Source organism: Salvelinus fontinalis, chromosome 2 (genome assembly GCF_029448725.1).
Source record: "Salvelinus fontinalis isolate EN_2023a chromosome 2, ASM2944872v1, whole genome shotgun sequence".
NCBI lineage: Eukaryota > Metazoa > Chordata > Actinopteri > Salmoniformes > Salmonidae > Salvelinus > Salvelinus fontinalis.
In genome coordinates, this window is record NC_074666.1 from 86,963,941 (window position 1) to 86,970,288 (window position 6,348).

Sequence of the window (6,348 nt, forward strand, 5' to 3'; positions counted from 1 at the left end):
GTATCCTGGTGTTCAGTGCCTCTGTATTGTAGTACACAGTACATGTTAGAGCAAACTATTTAATGCAACATTTAATGCCAAATAATAAGCTGCTATTTTCTACAAAATTATATAAGATTCAGCCATGTGACTATTGCCCTCTGCTGTTTGGAGAAAGGAAGTCAGTCACCAAGTATGATTTTGAAAATAATTAATTATTTTCACTGCAGCGTAGACTACATTTCTTGGAAATTAGCACCCCCTAATTTAGCTACCGACAGATGATTATTTAAAAATCCCCACATCTAGGCCTAATATGACCTACAGTGTGGTTTTATAGAATGGTTTGACTTCATTTGATCATTTCGTGATGGCAAAATACATGCCTGTGCACACACTTGCGCCAATAGACTTACTTGTAGGTGTCTAGCTGTGTCTATGGTTGCCTGAATGGTTCTCAATCAGAGACAGATGTCATTAATTGTCTCTGATTGGGAGCCATATTTAAGACAGCCATAGGCACTAGGTTTATGTGGGTAATTGTCTATGTTGAACGTTTGTAGCTTCACGGTCATTTGTTGTTTTGTTTCAGTTTATGTATAGTGTTCGTTTCGTGGTTTCTCTCTCTTCTAAATAAAATAATTTGTATTTTCCACACGCTGCGCCTTGGTCCACTGTCTTTCAAGAAGACGATCGTGACAAGTGATTTCAAGTGCTTACTTTGTGTTTATCTTGTTCTTGCCAAATCACACTTCTTGGTATACAGTCTGAAACAAATCACTGCCAAATATTGGAAATTTTCCTTACAAGCCAGAATGTTTAATAAAATTACATTTGAACTTACTCTACCGGTTGCCTGTGCAGTTCGTCCTTTACCTGCTCAAAATGTGAGACAAAACATCCACAGGAAAATAATCCACTGGGCATGGATGTCAATTCAAAGTCTATTCCACATTGGTTCCATGTATTTCATTGAAATGATGTGGAAACAACATTGATTCAGTCAGTGTGTGTGCCCAGTGGGTATTGTTTACCAAACTTTTTAGAGCGCCAGTACTGAAGTTGAAATTTATATAATCTGGCACATGCGCAAAACCATGTCAAATTTGAGTATAAATGCATCACATGCATGTACTTCTGTGTTGTGCAAGTGCAACAAGGTCATGAGCAAACACATCTTGATTTGGAATATTGATTTCCATTTTATTTGGGATGGCAAGCCAGACAAAATTAAAAGGGCCTATTTATATAACGAATATGAATTCGGAGGGCAGAAAATATTAAATACAAAAGCATTAGACCTCTCACAAAAGGCGTCAGTCTTACAAAAGTTATACTTAATCCGAACTGGTTCTCTAGCAAATTAGTAAGAATGTCTCACCCCATGTTCAAGAATGGCCTTTTTCCCTTTATTCAGATCTCACTTTTTTTTTTTTTTTTTTCTTTTTTAAATGAAATCATCTCCAAAAATATCGCTATTTTTAAAACAAGCCATAGAAAGTTTGTTGCAATTTCAGTTTAATCCACCAGAAAAGACAGAACAAATAATACAACAAATTCAACTAAAATATACTAATTGATAAAAAAAAACATATAAAAAAAAAGGTATATTCTTTGTAAATTATATCATAAATAGGACTGGTGAAGTTACAGTACGTCAAACATGCAGCTAGCAAAAATATATGGACATTTTGAGCTCCATTAGTAAAAATAAAGAAAAACTCTTGAATTGTTCAAAAACTTTTGACCGGTAGTGTAGATTGCAAAATAGTTGGGAATAGATTTTTGATGTACCAATTCCATGGCACATGGTTTATAAAATGATAGGCAAAACAACGCCAGATTCAAAACTTAGAATTTTCTATTTAAAGAAATATACAAAATTCTTGGAACCAATATAATGTTATATACAGTATATGGGGGATACAACCTTCCCAGCTCTGCATATTTTGCTGTGAAGAGACAGTCATTCGATCATTTATTTTGGTACTGTAGCTTGTTTTTTGTCACAGGTCCAGGAATGGCTGAAGAATTACAACATTTACCTGGAGCTAACTCTGCAGATAGCACTACTGGGTGATTTGAAAAGTCATAATCAATCAATAATATAATAATACCTTCAGCAAAAATCAATCTGTAGAAACTATGAGAATAGAAATGTTCAAAACTTTTGTGAAACATCACAGCACAGTTGAAAAATATATGGCAAATAGAAATCCAATATGGATTGTGTTAAGAGATAGATTGGAGGGGTTGAACGGAGCTGAAGGGTGGGACTAATAACAAGATAACTAATATATACTGTGTATGTAAAATGTATATAGGTTCAGAACTTTTGTAAAACAGCACAGTTAAATATATATGGCAAATAGAAACTCAAACTAGATGGACATCCAAAATAGTTGGATAGATTGAGGGTAGAGGAAGGACAGGACTAAAAACAAACAATACCCGCAAAACACCAGTCTCAACGTCTACAGTGAAGAGGCCACTCCGGGATGCTGAGTTCCTATGTCCATCTTAATCTTTTTTATTGGCCAGTCTGAGATATGGCTTTTTCTTTGCAACTCTGCCTAGAAGGCCAGCATCCCAGAGTCGCCTCTTCACTCTTGACGTTGAGACTGGTGTTTTGCGGGTACTATTTAATGAAGCTGCTAGTTGAGGACTTGTGAGGAGTCTGCTTCTCAAACTAGACATTCTAATGTACATGTCCTCTTGCTGAGTTGTGCACCGGGGCCTCCCACTCCTCTTTCTATTCTGGTTAGAGCCAGTTGCGCTGTTCTGTGAAGGGAGTAGTACACAGCGCTGTACGGGATCTTCAGTTTCTTGGCAATTTCTCACATGGAATAGCCTTCATTTCTCTGAACAAGAATAGACTGACGAGTTACAGAAGAAAGTTCTTTGTTTCTGGACATTTTGAGCCTGTAATTGAACCCACAAATGCTGATGCTCCAGATACTCAACTAGTCTAAAGAAGGACAGTTTTATTGCTTCTTTAATCAGAACAACAGTTTTCAGCTGTGCTAACAAAATTACAAAAGGGTTTTCTAATGATCAATTAACCTTTTAAAATGATACACTTGGATTAGCTAACACAACATGCCATTGGAACACAGGAGTGATGGTTGCTGATAATGGGCCTCTGTGCACCTATGTAGATATTCCATTAAAAATCAGCCATTTCCAGCTACAATAGTCATTTACAACATTAACAATGTCTACACTGTATTTCTGATCAATTTGATGTTATTTTAATGGACAAAAAAAATAGCTTTTCATTCAAAAACAAGGACATTTCTAAGTGACCCCAAACGTTTGAACGGTAGTGTGTCTATAAATACTCACCTTCTTGGCCAAACAGCCCTTACACAGCCTGGAGGTGTGTTGTGTCATTGTCCTGTTGAAAAACAAATGATAGTCCCACTAAGCGCAAACCAGATGGGATGGCGTATCACTGCAGAATGCTGTCTGATGAGTCCAACATTTGTGACAGACAAGGGATGTTTAGGGTTTTATCTATGTAAACGTGAATGGCATTGCCTACACAATTGAAAGCATCGCCACGTTTTGTGACTAGTCTTGTTCCTGTTGTAGCTTCCTGAATCTCTACTCGAGCACATCTGCACTGAGGCATGCCCACAGACTTGTCTGGTAGTTGTGTGCAGGTCAGCTGTTTGTTATCCCGCCCCCACCCACAATTGTTAATAACCCAACCCCAACTATATGTGATAAAGGGAAAATCTGAGGCCTGTACTTGACCCTAACCTGCAAATATAGAAAATGCGCTGTAGACTACATTTGGTTCCAATCAGACAATTTTTGAGAACTAAGTGCAGTTCTCTTAATTTATTGTGCAGTGTGAACACTCCAATGGAACTCAGAACCCTCAAAAGATCCCCAGAAGTGAACCGGAACTGAGACCATCTCGAGAGGTGGCCTGTTTGGTTCACTTGAATTCCACAGTCTGGTTCCCTTTTTAAGGGCAATGTGAACACAAAGCTCCCAGGTTCACTTGTAATTATTCCCGCACCACACACTCCCCTCAAACTCAACTCGGGACCTCAAAGCCAGTTCCACTGCATTCTTTCATTGTTCCCCTCTAATCAGGGACTGGTTTAGACACGGGACATCAGATGGGTGTATTTATTATCATGTAGAACAGAAAAACAGCGGGCTCTGGACCTCGTAGGGTAAGAGTTACCCCTGCAGTTACTACTGCAGCACTATTTGCCCTGCCATAACCCCTCACATTGGTGCCACAAAAGAAAGAAGATGATGATGTGCAGGTTCACGGACAAAACATGTGCTGTTTTTGAATATTGATTAGCGATTGTGAAGGATGCACAGACATTACAAAATATACGTGGAGTTTTGTACTGACACAATGTTTAGATTGTTTGTTTGCAATATGTGATATTTAGGCTAAGGGAGCTTCAAAAATATTTTATTCCATTGTGGGTTTGAATAGTGTGAAAAGACAACATATTTGGTCACAACATAGGGTACAAAATCAACGCTAACTCTTAAAGGGGCAGTAGCCTACATTGGGCGTGCAATTTTCAATTACAGCATTATTTACAGCATAATCTGCAGTTATTATGCTAATTATTCTGTTGTCAATAAATGTACATGTTAATATTATCTTCTGATTATAATTATTATGGCTCATCTTTTAACAAAATGCAATCTATTCTCTTCCAAAATGTGAGTAAGTACATCTAGCTGTCCGATAACACCTTCTGATAGAGGAGGTAGCTGCATCCCAATATAGCGTCTGGAGTATAAGCGAGTGTGTGTGTGTCGAAAGGAAAGTAGTGGGCGTGTGTAAAGCGCTCTAATTTACGTTAGAATAAAGACAGAAAAACTCTGTGGTTAGACGGGTTTAATTGAGCGATGTTTTTCTTCCACCGTTTCTTACCACGCAACCACCATACATTGAGATACAATACCGCGAGTGTTTGGACTCTCGTTGAAGCCAGAGGATGAGTCTGAGTTGTATTTCACTGATAGTTTTACAACAAATAATTGTACATTGTCAGTATTGATGATGGGTGTACTGTTGCTTCATGCGTTGTATGTGTGTGCTTACCTGGACTGTCACCCTGATATTGGCTACTAGGTAGCTATTTCCCATGTATCAATGTGACATCTAGATGGTTATTAATGAGTTATTTATTGTGTAGGCTGCTATCCTACATTAAATAAAATCATGTGAGAGAAAAAAAAATCCACATTGCTCCTGCCGGCAACACGACCATGATAACCAGTAGGAAGCTCTTCAAGTCGGCGAGTAACAAAAGCCAGAGCACTGGTCGCCGGCTTACTATCGATTCGTAGTGCAGCCCAATCAGCCATGCAAAACAGTCGAGTGGCAACAAATCTGCCCAATTAGCTGATTGGATCATATCGAGCTGCATATACCCATACTTGTTCTGATGGAATGGCTGGTCCTGCATTTTGTAAAAACCCAGAGTGCATTGAGTGAATGTTGGAAAAAGTTCTTGGTTCTTTTATAAACATAGCAATGAATACAAAGAGGACTCATTCCTCTTTCAAAGGCAAGGGCAGTGGGAATTCAAAGAGAACAGAGTTATTTTGCTTTAAAGAGGACTAAGATCGGTTATTTTAAAGCGGACCATATGTGAAAACACCCTCACAGACGGCGGAATGATTTTTTTTGGTCGTGTGCACACATGCCACTTACATGCGACTTCTCCTATCAGAATACGAAGATCGCATTGAAAAGACGGGTCTAGACGCTCAAAAGTCACTTTGTGGTCTGATTGTGTTCAGATCTGGCTGACCACTTCTGGAGTTGGTCAGGGATGCATTGTGTGCAAATTTATCTAAAGATGCTTAAAGAAATAACTAATATTTCTCCACTACTGTTCCAAAGTCATTTTACTGCGAAATGCTTAATTCTGCAGGAGTTAATACTAATAAGACTATGTGAGAGGTTACAGACCTACAGTCAGTGTCCAGATTCCAGTTCCCATTTAACCCACCTGAACAGTAGGCTACAGTTCCCTTGAGGTGCCATTGGCCTATTTGAAGTCCCTGTCTTGACTGTCGAATTTGTATAGTGCTTCACAATAATCACACATAACTTAGGTGCTGTACTGCTATCATCATCTTTTACCACTAAACCAAATCTTTCCCAAACATTTTCTGGCCCTCTATTCTATTTATTTTAAACTCTCCATTTTGCTTAATTTTCTCTTATTGAATTAAACTCAGGCATTGCCCTTTTTGCCTGAGTGGCTCAACATTAACTTTTTATGCCCGCTCCCAAAAGCGTTTCGCGATTGGAGTGTAGGCTATTTCGTGCATGTAGGCCTAAAGTTAGGTCCTAAAGCAAAGGCATCATAC

General features: G+C 38.5%; 1 long non-coding RNA gene across 1 annotated transcript; it reads right to left on the reverse strand.

The window, feature by feature from the left end:
- Positions 1-1,203: 1,203 nt before the first annotated feature.
- On the reverse strand, positions 1,204-5,295 carry LOC129830403 (uncharacterized). The gene is made up of 3 exons (XR_008755516.1): positions 5,069-5,295; positions 3,325-3,376; positions 1,204-2,840 (listed from the first exon to the last, which is right to left on the reverse strand). It is a non-coding gene; the product is annotated as an uncharacterized LOC129830403 (long non-coding RNA).
- Between the last annotated feature and the right edge of the window lie 1,053 nt (positions 5,296-6,348).